This window comes from Limanda limanda, chromosome 7, assembly GCF_963576545.1.
Source record: "Limanda limanda chromosome 7, fLimLim1.1, whole genome shotgun sequence".
Taxonomy (NCBI): Eukaryota; Metazoa; Chordata; class Actinopteri; order Pleuronectiformes; family Pleuronectidae; genus Limanda; species Limanda limanda.
The window spans coordinates 26,850,102-26,859,865 of record NC_083642.1 but is presented as its reverse complement, the minus strand read 5'-3'; the positions used below and the strand labels follow the sequence as shown (position 1 = coordinate 26,859,865).

The following is a 9,764-nucleotide window of genomic DNA, read 5'->3' as shown; positions in this document are numbered from 1 at the left end:
ACCCTGACATTATTACTGTTGGATATTATTGATAATTGTTATGATTTGATGATGGTGGTTCACATGTATAAATAAGGTATTGTGGGTTGAGTCTTTCGCTTACGGCCATACCACCCTGAGCACGCCCGATCTCGTCTGATCTCGGAAGCTAAGCATGGTCGAGCTTGGTTAGTACTTGGATGGGAGACCGCCTGGGAATAACAGGTGCTGTAAGCTTTTTCGAATTTGCTTTGCAACCAGCAGAGGGAACGGTTGCTGCTGCTTTAAAGGAGAAACATCTTGGAAAGAGCAGGAAAGACTCACCATCAAAGAAAACAAGGATATGGAACCCTGACATTATTACTGATGGAAATGAATGATAATTGTCATGATTTGATGATGGTGGTGGTGGTTCACATGTATATATAAGGTATTGTGGGTTGAGTCTTTCGCTTACGGCCATACCACCCTGAGCACGCCCGATCTCGTCTGATCTCGGAAGCTAAGCATGGTCGGGCTAGGTTAGTACTTGGATGGGAGACCGCCTGGGAATACCAGGTGCTGTAAGCTTTTTCGAATTTGCTTTGCAACCAGCAGAGGGAACGGTTGCTGCTGCTTTAAAGGAGAAACATCTTGGAAAGAGCAGGAAAAACTCACCATCAAAGAAAACAAGGATATGGAACCCTGACATTATTACTGTTGGAAATTATTGATAATTGTCATGATTTGATGATGGTGGTTCACATGTATAAATAAAGTATTGTGGGTTGAGTCTTTCGCTTACGGCCATACCACCCTGAGCACGCCCGATCTCGTCTGATCTCGGAAGCTAAGCATGGTCGGGCTTGGTTAGTACTTGGATGGGAGACCGCCTGGGAATACCAGGTGCTGTAAGCTTTTTCGAATTTGCTTTGCAACCAGCAGAGGGAACGGTTGCTGCTGCTTTAAAGGAGAAACATCTTGGAAAGAGCAGGAAAGACTCACCATCAAAGTAAACAAGGATATGGAACCCTGACATTATTACTGTTGGAAATTATTGATAATTGTCATGATTTGATGATGGTGGTTCACATGTATAAATAAGGTATTGTGGGTTGAGTCTTTTGCTTACGGCCATACCACTCTGAGCACGCCCGATCTCGTCTGATCTCTGAAGCTAAGCATGGTCGGGCTTGGTTAGTACTTGGATGGGAGACCGCCTGGGAATACCAGGTGCTGTAAGCTTTTTCGAATTTGCTTTACAACCAGCAGAGGGAACGGTTGCTGCTGCTTTAAAGGAGAAACATCTTGGAAAGAGCAGGAAAGACTCACCATCAAAGAAAACAAGGATATGGAACCGTGACATTATTACTGTTGGAAATTATTGATAATTTTCATGATTTGATGATGGTGGTTCAGATGTATAAATAAGGTATTGTGGGCTGAGTCTTTCGCTTACGGCCATACCACCCTGAGCACGCCCGATCTCGTCTGATCTCGGCAGCTAAGCATAGTCGGGCTTGGTTAGTACTTGGATGGGAGACCGCCTGGGAATACCAGGTGCTGTAAGCTTTTTCGAATTTGCTTTGCAACCAGCAGAGGGAACGGTTGCTGCTGCTTTAAAGGAGAAACATCTTGGAAAGAGCAGGAAAGACTCACCATCAAAGAAAACAAGGATATGGAACCCTGACATTATTACTGTTGGAAATTATTGATAATTGTCATGATTTGATGATGGTGGTTCAGATGTATAAATAAGGTATTGTGGGTTGAGTCTTTCGCTTACGGCCATACCACCCTGAGCACGCCCGATCTCGTCTGATCTCGGAAGCTAAGCGTGGTCGGGCTTGGTTAGTACTTGGATGGGAGACCGCCTGGGAATACCAGGTGCTGTAAGCTTTTTCGAATTTGCTTTGCAACCAGCAGAGGGAACGGTTGCTGCTGCTTTACAGGAGAAACATCTTGGAAAGAGCAGGAAAGACTCACCATCAAAGAAAACAAGGATATGGAACCCTGACATTATTACTGATGGAAATGATTGATAATTGTCATAATTTGATGATGGTGGTGGTGGTTCACATGTATAAATAAGGTATTGTGGGTTGAGTCTTTCGCTTACGGCCATACCACCCTGAGCACGCCCGATCTCGTCTGAACTCGGAAGCTAAGCATGGTCGGGCTAGGTTAGTACTTGGATGGGACACCGCCTGGGAATACCAGGTGCTGTAAGCTTTTTCGAATTTGCTTTGCAACCAGCAGAGGGAACGGTTGCTGCTGCTTTAAAGGAGAAACATCTTGGAAAGAGCAGGAAAGACTCACCATCAAAGAAAACAAGGATATGGAACCATGACATTATTACTGTTGGAAATTATTGATAATTGTCATGATTTGATGATGGTGGTTCAGATGTATAAATAAGGTATTGTGGGTTGAGTCTTTCGCTTACGGCCATACCACCCTGAGCACGCCCGATCTCGTCTGATCTCGGAAGCTAAGCGTGGTCGGGCTTGGTTAGTACTTGGATGGGAGACCGCCTGGGAATACCAGGTGCTGTAAGCTTTTTCGAATTTGCTTTGCAACCAGCAGAGGGAACGGTTGCTGCTGCTTTACAGGAGAAACATCTTGGAAAGAGCAGGAAAGACTCACCATCAAAGAAAACAAGGATATGGAACCCTGACATTATTACTGATGGAAACGAATGATAATTGTCATGATTTGATGATGGTGGTTCAGATGTATAATTAAGGTATTGTGGGTTGAGTCTTTCGCTTACGGCCATACCACCCTGAGCACGCCCGATCTCGTCTGATCTCGGAAGCTAAGCATGGTCGGGATAGGTTAGTACTTGGATGGGAGACCGCCTGGGAATACCAGGTGCTGTAAGCTTTTTCGAATTTGCTTTGCAACCAGCAGAGGGAACGGTTGCTGCTGCTTTAAAGGAGAAACATCTTGGAAAGAGCAGGAAAAACTCACCATCAAAGAAAAGAAGGATATGGAACCCTGACATTATTACTGTTGGAAATTATTGATAATTGTTATGATTTGATGATGGTGGTTCACATGTATAAATAAGGTATTGTGGGTTGAGTCTTTCGCTTACGGCCATACCACCCTGAGCACGCCCGATCTCGTCTGATCTCGGAAGCTAAGCATGGTCGGGCTTGGTTAGTACTTGGATGGGAGACCGCTTGGGAATAACAGGTGCTGTAAGCTTTTTCGAATTTGCTTTGCAACCAGCAGAGGGAACGGTTGCTGCTGCTTTAAAGGAGAAACATCTTGGAAAGAGCAGGAAAGACTCACCATCAAAGAAAACAAGGATATGGAACCCTGACATTATTACTGATGGAAATGAATGATAATTGTCATGATTTGATGATGGTGGTGGTGGTTCACATGTATATATAAGGTATTGTGGGTTGAGTCTTTCGCTTACGGCCATACCACCCTGAGCACGCCCGATCTCGTCTGATCTCGGAAGCTAAGCATGGTCGGGCTAGGTTAGTACTTGGATGGGAGACCGCCTGGGAATACCAGGTGCTGTAAGCTTTTTCGAATTTGCTTTGCAACCAGCAGAGGGAACGGTTGCTGCTGCTTTACAGGAGAAACATCTTGGAAAGAGCAGGAAAGACTCACCATCAAAGAAAACAAGGATATGGAACCCTGACATTATTACTGATGGAAATGATTGATAATTGTCATAATTTGATGATGGTGGTGGTGGTTCACATGTATAAATAAGGTATTGTGGGTTGAGTCTTTCGCTTACGGCCATACCACCCTGAGCACGCCCGATCTCGTCTGAACTCGGAAGCTAAGCATGGTCGGGCTAGGTTAGTACTTGGATGGGACACCGCCTGGGAATACCAGGTGCTGTAAGCTTTTTCGAATTTGCTTTGCAACCAGCAGAGGGAACGGTTGCTGCTGCTTTAAAGGAGAAACATCTTGGAAAGAGCAGGAAAGACTCACCATCAAAGAAAACAAGGATATGGAACCATGACATTATTACTGTTGGAAATTATTGATAATTGTCATGATTTGATGATGGTGGTTCAGATGTATAAATAAGGTATTGTGGGTTGAGTCTTTCGCTTACGGCCATACCACCCTGAGCACGCCCGATCTCGTCTGATCTCGGAAGCTAAGCGTGGTCGGGCTTGGTTAGTACTTGGATGGGAGACCGCCTGGGAATACCAGGTGCTGTAAGCTTTTTCGAATTTGCTTTGCAACCAGCAGAGGGAACGGTTGCTGCTGCTTTACAGGAGAAACATCTTGGAAAGAGCAGGAAAGACTCACCATCAAAGAAAACAAGGATATGGAACCCTGACATTATTACTGATGGAAACGAATGATAATTGTCATGATTTGATGATGGTGGTTCAGATGTATAATTAAGGTATTGTGGGTTGAGTCTTTCGCTTACGGCCATACCACCCTGAGCACGCCCGATCTCGTCTGATCTCGGAAGCTAAGCATGGTCGGGATAGGTTAGTACTTGGATGGGAGACCGCCTGGGAATACCAGGTGCTGTAAGCTTTTTCGAATTTGCTTTGCAACCAGCAGAGGGAACGGTTGCTGCTGCTTTAAAGGAGAAACATCTTGGAAAGAGCAGGAAAAACTCACCATCAAAGAAAAGAAGGATATGGAACCCTGACATTATTACTGTTGGAAATTATTGATAATTGTTATGATTTGATGATGGTGGTTCACATGTATAAATAAGGTATTGTGGGTTGAGTCTTTCGCTTACGGCCATACCACCCTGAGCACGCCCGATCTCGTCTGATCTCGGAAGCTAAGCATGGTCGGGCTTGGTTAGTACTTGGATGGGAGACCGCTTGGGAATAACAGGTGCTGTAAGCTTTTTCGAATTTGCTTTGCAACCAGCAGAGGGAACGGTTGCTGCTGCTTTAAAGGAGAAACATCTTGGAAAGAGCAGGAAAGACTCACCATCAAAGAAAACAAGGATATGGAACCCTGACATTATTACTGATGGAAATGAATGATAATTGTCATGATTTGATGATGGTGGTGGTGGTTCACATGTATATATAAGGTATTGTGGGTTGAGTCTTTCGCTTACGGCCATACCACCCTGAGCACGCCCGATCTCGTCTGATCTCGGAAGCTAAGCATGGTCGGGCTAGGTTAGTACTTGGATGGGAGACCGCCTGGGAATACCAGGTGCTGTAAGCTTTTTCGAATTTGCTTTGCAACCAGCAGAGGGAACGGTTGCTGCTGCTTTAAAGGAGAAACATATTGGAAAGAGCAGGAAAAACTCACCATCAAAGAAAACAAGGATATGGAACCCTGACATTATTACTGTTGGAAATTATTGATAATTGTCATGATTTGATGATGGTGGTTCACATGTATAAATAAGGTATTGTGGGTTGAGTCTTTCGCTTACGGCCATACCACCCTGAGCACGCCCGATCTCGTCTGATCTCGGAAGCTAAGCATGGTCGGGCTTAGTTAGTACTTGGATGGGAGACCGCCTGGGAATACCAGGTGCTGTAAGCTTTTTCGAATTTGCTTTGCAACCAGCAGAGGGAACGGTTGCTGCTGCTTTAAAGGAGAAACATCTTGGAAAGAGCAGGAAAGACTCACCATCAAAGTAAACAAGGATATGGAACCCTGACATTATTACTGTTGGAAATTATTGATAATTGTCATGATTTGATGATGGTGGTTCACATGTATAAATAAGGTATTGTGGGTTGAGTCTTTTGCTTACGGCCATACCACTCTGAGCACGCCCGATCTCGTCTGATCTCGGAAGCTAAGCATGGTCGGGCTTGGTTAGTACTTGGATGGGAGACCGCCTGGGAATACCAGGTGCTGTAAGCTTTTTCGAATTTGCTTTGCAACCAGCAGAGGGAATGGTTGCTGCTGCTTTAAAGGAGAAACATCTTGGAAAGAGCAGGAAAGACTCACCATCAAAGAAAACAAGGATATGGAACCCTGACATTATTACTGATGGAAATTATTGATAATTGTCATGATTTGATGATGGTGGTCGTGGTTCACATGTATAAATAAAGTATTGTGGGTTGAGTCTTTCGCTTACGGCCATACCACCCTGAGCACGCCCGATCTCGTCTGATCTCGGAAGCTAAGCAGGGTCTGGCTTGGTTAGTACTTGGATGGGAGACTGCCTGGGAATACCAGGTGCTGTAAGCTTTTTCGAATTTGCTTTGCAACCAGCAGAGGGAACGGTTGCTGCTGCTTTAAAGGAGAAACATCTTGGAAAGAGCAGGAAAGACTCACCATCAAAGAAAACAAGGATATGGAACCCTGACATTATTACTGTTGGAAATTATTGATAATTTTCATGATTTGATGATGGTGGTTCAGATGTATAAATAAGGTATTGTGGGCTGAGTCTTTCGCTTACGGCCATACCACCCTGAGCACGCCCGATCTCGTCTGATCTCGGCAGCTAAGCATAGTCGGGCTTGGTTAGTACTTGGATGGGAGACCGCCTGGGAATACCAGGTGCTGTAAGCTTTTTCGAATTTGCTTTGCAACCAGCAGAGGGAACGGTTGCTGCTGCTTTAAAGGAGAAACATCTTGGAAAGAGCAGGAAAGACTCACCATCAAAGAAAACAAGGATATGGAACCCTGACATTATTACTGATGGAAATGAATGATAATTGTCATGATTTGATGATGGTGGTGGTGGTTCACATGTATATATAAGGTATTGTGGGTTGAGTCTTTCGCTTACGGCCATACCACCCTGAGCACGCCCGATCTCGTCTGATCTCGGAAGCTAAGCATGGTCGGGCTAGGTTAGTACTTGGATGGGAGACCGCCTGGGAATACCAGGTGCTGTAAGCTTTTTCGAATTTGCTTTGCAACCAGCAGAGGGAACGGTTGCTGCTGCTTTAAAGGAGAAACATATTGGAAAGAGCAGGAAAAACTCACCATCAAAGAAAACAAGGATATGGAACCCTGACATTATTACTGTTGGAAATTATTGATAATTGTCATGATTTGATGATGGTGGTTCAGATGTATAAAAAAGGTATTGTGGGTTGAGTCTTTCGCTTACGGCCATACCACCCTGAGCACGCCCGATCTCGTCTGATCTCGGAAGCTATGCGTGGTCGGGCTTGGTTAGTACTTGGATGGGAGACCGCCTGGGAATACCAGGTTCTGTAAGCTTTTTCGAATTTGCTTTGCAACCAGCAGAGGGAACGGTTGCTGCTGCTTTACAGGAGAAACATCTTGGAATAAGCAGGAAAGACTCACCATCAAAGAAAACAAGGATATGGAACCCTGACATTATTACTGATGGAAATGATTGATAATTGTCATAATTTGATGATGGTGGTGGTGGTTCACATGTATAAATAAGGTATTGTGGGTTGAGTCTTTCGCTTACGGCCATACCACCCTGAGCACGCCCGATCTCGTCTGATCTCGGAAGCTAAGCATGGTCGGGCTAGGTTAGTACTTGGATGGGACACCGCCTGGGAATACCAGGTGCTGTAAGCTTTTTCGAATTTGCTTTGCAACCAGCAGAGGGAACGGTTGCTGCTGCTTTAAAGGAGAAACATCTTGGAAAGAGCAGGAAAGACTCACCATCAAAGAAAACAAGGATATGGAACCCTGACATTATTACTGTTGGAAATTATTGATAATTGTCATGATTTGATGATGGTGGTTCAGATGTATAAATAAGGTATTGTGGGTTGAGTCTTTCGCTTACGGCCATACCACCCTGAGCACGCCCGATCTCGTCTGATCTCGGAAGTTAAGCATGGTCGGGCTTGGTTAGTACTTGGATGGGAGACCGCCTGGGAATACCAGGTGCTGTAAGCTTTTTCGAATTTGCTTTGCAACCAGCAGAGGGAACGGTTGCTGCTGCTTTAAAGGAGAAACATCTTGGAAAGAGCAGGAAAGACTCACCTTCAAAGAAAACAAGGATATGGAACCCTGACATTATTACTGCTGGAAATTATTGATAATTGTCATGATTTGATGATGGTGGTTCAGATGTATAATTAAGGTATTGTGGGTTGAGTCTTTTGCTTACGGCCATACCACCCTGAGCACGCCCGATCTCGTCTGATCTCGGAAGCTAAGCATGGTCGGGCTAGGTTAGTACTTGGATGGGAGACCGCCTGGGAATACCAGGTGCTGTAAGCTTTTTCGAATTTGCTTTGCAACCAGCAGAGGGAACGGTTGCTGCTGCTTTAAAGGAGAAACATCTTGGAAAGAGCAGGAAAAACTCACCATCAAAGAAAACAAGGATATGGAACCCTGACATTATTACTTTTGGAAATTATTGATAATTGTTATGATTTGATGATGGTGGTTCACATGTATAAATAAGGTATTGTGGGTTGAGTCTTTCGCTTACGGCCATACCACCCTGAGCACGCCCGATCTCGTCTGATCTCGGAAGCTAAGCATGGTCGGGCTTGGTTAGTACTTGGATGGGAGACCGCCTGGGAATACCAGGTGCTGTAAGCTTTTTCGAATTTGCTTTGCAACCAGCAGAGGGAACGGTTGCTGCTGCTTTAAAGGAGAAACATCTTGGAAAGAGCAGGAAAGACTCACCATCAAAGAAAACAAGGATATGGAACCCTGACATTATTACTGTTGGAAATTATTGATAATTGTCATGATTTGATGATGGTGGTTCAGATGTATAATTAAGGTATTGTGGGTTGAGTCTTTCGCTTACGGCCATACCACCCTGAGCACGCCCGATCTCGTCTGATCTCGGAAGCTAAGCATGGTCGGGATAGGTTAGTACTTGGATGGGAGACCGCCTGGGAATACCAGGTGCTGTAAGCTTTTTCGAATTTGCTTTGCAACCAGCAGAGGGAACGGTTGCTGCTGCTTTAAAGGAGAAACATCTTGGAAAGAGCAGGAAAAACTCACCATCAAAGAAAAGAAGGATATGGAACCCTGACATTATTACTGTTGGATATTATTGATAATTGTTATGATTTGATGATGGTGGTTCACATGTATAAATAAGGTATTGTGGGTTGAGTCTTTCGCTTACGGCCATACCACCCTGAGCACGCCCGATCTCGTCTGATCTCGGAAGCTAAGCATGGTCGAGCTTGGTTAGTACTTGGATGGGAGACCGCCTGGGAATAACAGGTGCTGTAAGCTTTTTCGAATTTGCTTTGCAACCAGCAGAGGGAACGGTTGCTGCTGCTTTAAAGGAGAAACATCTTGGAAAGAGCAGGAAAGACTCACCATCAAAGAAAACAAGGATATGGAACCCTGACATTATTACTGATGGAAATGAATGATAATTGTCATGATTTGATGATGGTGGTGGTGGTTCACATGTATATATAAGGTATTGTGGGTTGAGTCTTTCGCTTACGGCCATACCACCCTGAGCACGCCCGATCTCGTCTGATCTCGGAAGCTAAGCATGGTCGGGCTAGGTTAGTACTTGGATGGGAGACCGCCTGGGAATACCAGGTGCTGTAAGCTTTTTCGAATTTGCTTTGCAACCAGCAGAGGGAACGGTTGCTGCTGCTTTAAAGGAGAAACATCTTGGAAAGAGCAGGAAAAACTCACCATCAAAGAAAACAAGGATATGGAACCCTGACATTATTACTGTTGGAAATTATTGATAATTGTCATGATTTGATGATGGTGGTTCACATGTATAAATAAAGTATTGTGGGTTGAGTCTTTCGCTTACGGCCATACCACCCTGAGCACGCCCGATCTCGTCTGATCTCGGAAGCTAAGCATGGTCGGGCTTGGTTAGTACTTGGATGGGAGACCGCCTGGGAATACCAGGTGCTGTAAGCTTTTTCGAATTT

At 44.8% G+C, this 9,764-nt stretch overlaps 30 non-coding genes across 30 annotated transcripts; all 30 read left to right on the top strand.

Annotated features, from left to right (window-relative positions):
* The first annotated feature begins 97 nt into the window (after positions 1 to 97).
* Positions 98 to 216, top strand: LOC133007556 (5S ribosomal RNA). Its single transcript, XR_009680020.1, has one exon. It is a non-coding gene; the product is annotated as a 5S ribosomal RNA (ribosomal RNA).
* A 214-nt stretch (positions 217 to 430) lies between these two features.
* Positions 431 to 549, top strand: LOC133006219 (5S ribosomal RNA). The gene has a single exon (XR_009678763.1). It is a non-coding gene; the product is annotated as a 5S ribosomal RNA (ribosomal RNA).
* A 208-nt stretch (positions 550 to 757) lies between these two features.
* Positions 758 to 876, top strand: LOC133006449 (5S ribosomal RNA). The gene has a single exon (XR_009678979.1). It is a non-coding gene; the product is annotated as a 5S ribosomal RNA (ribosomal RNA).
* Positions 877 to 1,084: 208 nt separating this feature from the next.
* LOC133007531 (5S ribosomal RNA) lies at positions 1,085 to 1,203 on the top strand. The gene has a single exon (XR_009679997.1). It is a non-coding gene; the product is annotated as a 5S ribosomal RNA (ribosomal RNA).
* A 208-nt stretch (positions 1,204 to 1,411) lies between these two features.
* On the top strand, positions 1,412 to 1,530 carry LOC133007367 (5S ribosomal RNA). The gene has a single exon (XR_009679844.1). It is a non-coding gene; the product is annotated as a 5S ribosomal RNA (ribosomal RNA).
* A 208-nt stretch (positions 1,531 to 1,738) lies between these two features.
* On the top strand, positions 1,739 to 1,857 carry LOC133006748 (5S ribosomal RNA). Its single transcript, XR_009679261.1, has one exon. It is a non-coding gene; the product is annotated as a 5S ribosomal RNA (ribosomal RNA).
* Positions 1,858 to 2,071: 214 nt separating this feature from the next.
* Positions 2,072 to 2,190, top strand: LOC133006712 (5S ribosomal RNA). Its single transcript, XR_009679227.1, has one exon. It is a non-coding gene; the product is annotated as a 5S ribosomal RNA (ribosomal RNA).
* A 208-nt stretch (positions 2,191 to 2,398) lies between these two features.
* On the top strand, positions 2,399 to 2,517 carry LOC133006747 (5S ribosomal RNA). The gene has a single exon (XR_009679260.1). It is a non-coding gene; the product is annotated as a 5S ribosomal RNA (ribosomal RNA).
* A 208-nt stretch (positions 2,518 to 2,725) lies between these two features.
* On the top strand, positions 2,726 to 2,844 carry LOC133007384 (5S ribosomal RNA). Its single transcript, XR_009679860.1, has one exon. It is a non-coding gene; the product is annotated as a 5S ribosomal RNA (ribosomal RNA).
* A 208-nt stretch (positions 2,845 to 3,052) lies between these two features.
* Positions 3,053 to 3,171, top strand: LOC133007137 (5S ribosomal RNA). The gene has a single exon (XR_009679628.1). It is a non-coding gene; the product is annotated as a 5S ribosomal RNA (ribosomal RNA).
* Positions 3,172 to 3,385: 214 nt separating this feature from the next.
* Positions 3,386 to 3,504, top strand: LOC133006218 (5S ribosomal RNA). The gene has a single exon (XR_009678762.1). It is a non-coding gene; the product is annotated as a 5S ribosomal RNA (ribosomal RNA).
* Positions 3,505 to 3,718: 214 nt separating this feature from the next.
* Positions 3,719 to 3,837, top strand: LOC133006711 (5S ribosomal RNA). Its single transcript, XR_009679226.1, has one exon. It is a non-coding gene; the product is annotated as a 5S ribosomal RNA (ribosomal RNA).
* A 208-nt stretch (positions 3,838 to 4,045) lies between these two features.
* LOC133006746 (5S ribosomal RNA) lies at positions 4,046 to 4,164 on the top strand. Its single transcript, XR_009679259.1, has one exon. It is a non-coding gene; the product is annotated as a 5S ribosomal RNA (ribosomal RNA).
* Positions 4,165 to 4,372: 208 nt separating this feature from the next.
* LOC133007382 (5S ribosomal RNA) lies at positions 4,373 to 4,491 on the top strand. Its single transcript, XR_009679858.1, has one exon. It is a non-coding gene; the product is annotated as a 5S ribosomal RNA (ribosomal RNA).
* Positions 4,492 to 4,699: 208 nt separating this feature from the next.
* On the top strand, positions 4,700 to 4,818 carry LOC133007136 (5S ribosomal RNA). Its single transcript, XR_009679627.1, has one exon. It is a non-coding gene; the product is annotated as a 5S ribosomal RNA (ribosomal RNA).
* A 214-nt stretch (positions 4,819 to 5,032) lies between these two features.
* Positions 5,033 to 5,151, top strand: LOC133006217 (5S ribosomal RNA). The gene has a single exon (XR_009678761.1). It is a non-coding gene; the product is annotated as a 5S ribosomal RNA (ribosomal RNA).
* A 208-nt stretch (positions 5,152 to 5,359) lies between these two features.
* Positions 5,360 to 5,478, top strand: LOC133007170 (5S ribosomal RNA). Its single transcript, XR_009679659.1, has one exon. It is a non-coding gene; the product is annotated as a 5S ribosomal RNA (ribosomal RNA).
* A 208-nt stretch (positions 5,479 to 5,686) lies between these two features.
* On the top strand, positions 5,687 to 5,805 carry LOC133006864 (5S ribosomal RNA). The gene has a single exon (XR_009679370.1). It is a non-coding gene; the product is annotated as a 5S ribosomal RNA (ribosomal RNA).
* A 214-nt stretch (positions 5,806 to 6,019) lies between these two features.
* On the top strand, positions 6,020 to 6,138 carry LOC133007209 (5S ribosomal RNA). Its single transcript, XR_009679696.1, has one exon. It is a non-coding gene; the product is annotated as a 5S ribosomal RNA (ribosomal RNA).
* A 208-nt stretch (positions 6,139 to 6,346) lies between these two features.
* LOC133007366 (5S ribosomal RNA) lies at positions 6,347 to 6,465 on the top strand. Its single transcript, XR_009679843.1, has one exon. It is a non-coding gene; the product is annotated as a 5S ribosomal RNA (ribosomal RNA).
* A 214-nt stretch (positions 6,466 to 6,679) lies between these two features.
* Positions 6,680 to 6,798, top strand: LOC133006216 (5S ribosomal RNA). Its single transcript, XR_009678760.1, has one exon. It is a non-coding gene; the product is annotated as a 5S ribosomal RNA (ribosomal RNA).
* A 208-nt stretch (positions 6,799 to 7,006) lies between these two features.
* Positions 7,007 to 7,125, top strand: LOC133007705 (5S ribosomal RNA). The gene has a single exon (XR_009680161.1). It is a non-coding gene; the product is annotated as a 5S ribosomal RNA (ribosomal RNA).
* A 214-nt stretch (positions 7,126 to 7,339) lies between these two features.
* LOC133006898 (5S ribosomal RNA) lies at positions 7,340 to 7,458 on the top strand. Its single transcript, XR_009679404.1, has one exon. It is a non-coding gene; the product is annotated as a 5S ribosomal RNA (ribosomal RNA).
* Positions 7,459 to 7,666: 208 nt separating this feature from the next.
* LOC133006055 (5S ribosomal RNA) lies at positions 7,667 to 7,785 on the top strand. Its single transcript, XR_009678610.1, has one exon. It is a non-coding gene; the product is annotated as a 5S ribosomal RNA (ribosomal RNA).
* A 208-nt stretch (positions 7,786 to 7,993) lies between these two features.
* On the top strand, positions 7,994 to 8,112 carry LOC133006215 (5S ribosomal RNA). The gene has a single exon (XR_009678759.1). It is a non-coding gene; the product is annotated as a 5S ribosomal RNA (ribosomal RNA).
* A 208-nt stretch (positions 8,113 to 8,320) lies between these two features.
* LOC133006446 (5S ribosomal RNA) lies at positions 8,321 to 8,439 on the top strand. Its single transcript, XR_009678977.1, has one exon. It is a non-coding gene; the product is annotated as a 5S ribosomal RNA (ribosomal RNA).
* Positions 8,440 to 8,647: 208 nt separating this feature from the next.
* On the top strand, positions 8,648 to 8,766 carry LOC133007381 (5S ribosomal RNA). Its single transcript, XR_009679857.1, has one exon. It is a non-coding gene; the product is annotated as a 5S ribosomal RNA (ribosomal RNA).
* A 208-nt stretch (positions 8,767 to 8,974) lies between these two features.
* LOC133007555 (5S ribosomal RNA) lies at positions 8,975 to 9,093 on the top strand. The gene has a single exon (XR_009680019.1). It is a non-coding gene; the product is annotated as a 5S ribosomal RNA (ribosomal RNA).
* A 214-nt stretch (positions 9,094 to 9,307) lies between these two features.
* LOC133006214 (5S ribosomal RNA) lies at positions 9,308 to 9,426 on the top strand. The gene has a single exon (XR_009678758.1). It is a non-coding gene; the product is annotated as a 5S ribosomal RNA (ribosomal RNA).
* A 208-nt stretch (positions 9,427 to 9,634) lies between these two features.
* LOC133006445 (5S ribosomal RNA) lies at positions 9,635 to 9,753 on the top strand. Its single transcript, XR_009678976.1, has one exon. It is a non-coding gene; the product is annotated as a 5S ribosomal RNA (ribosomal RNA).
* The last annotated feature ends 11 nt before the right edge of the window (positions 9,754 to 9,764 follow it).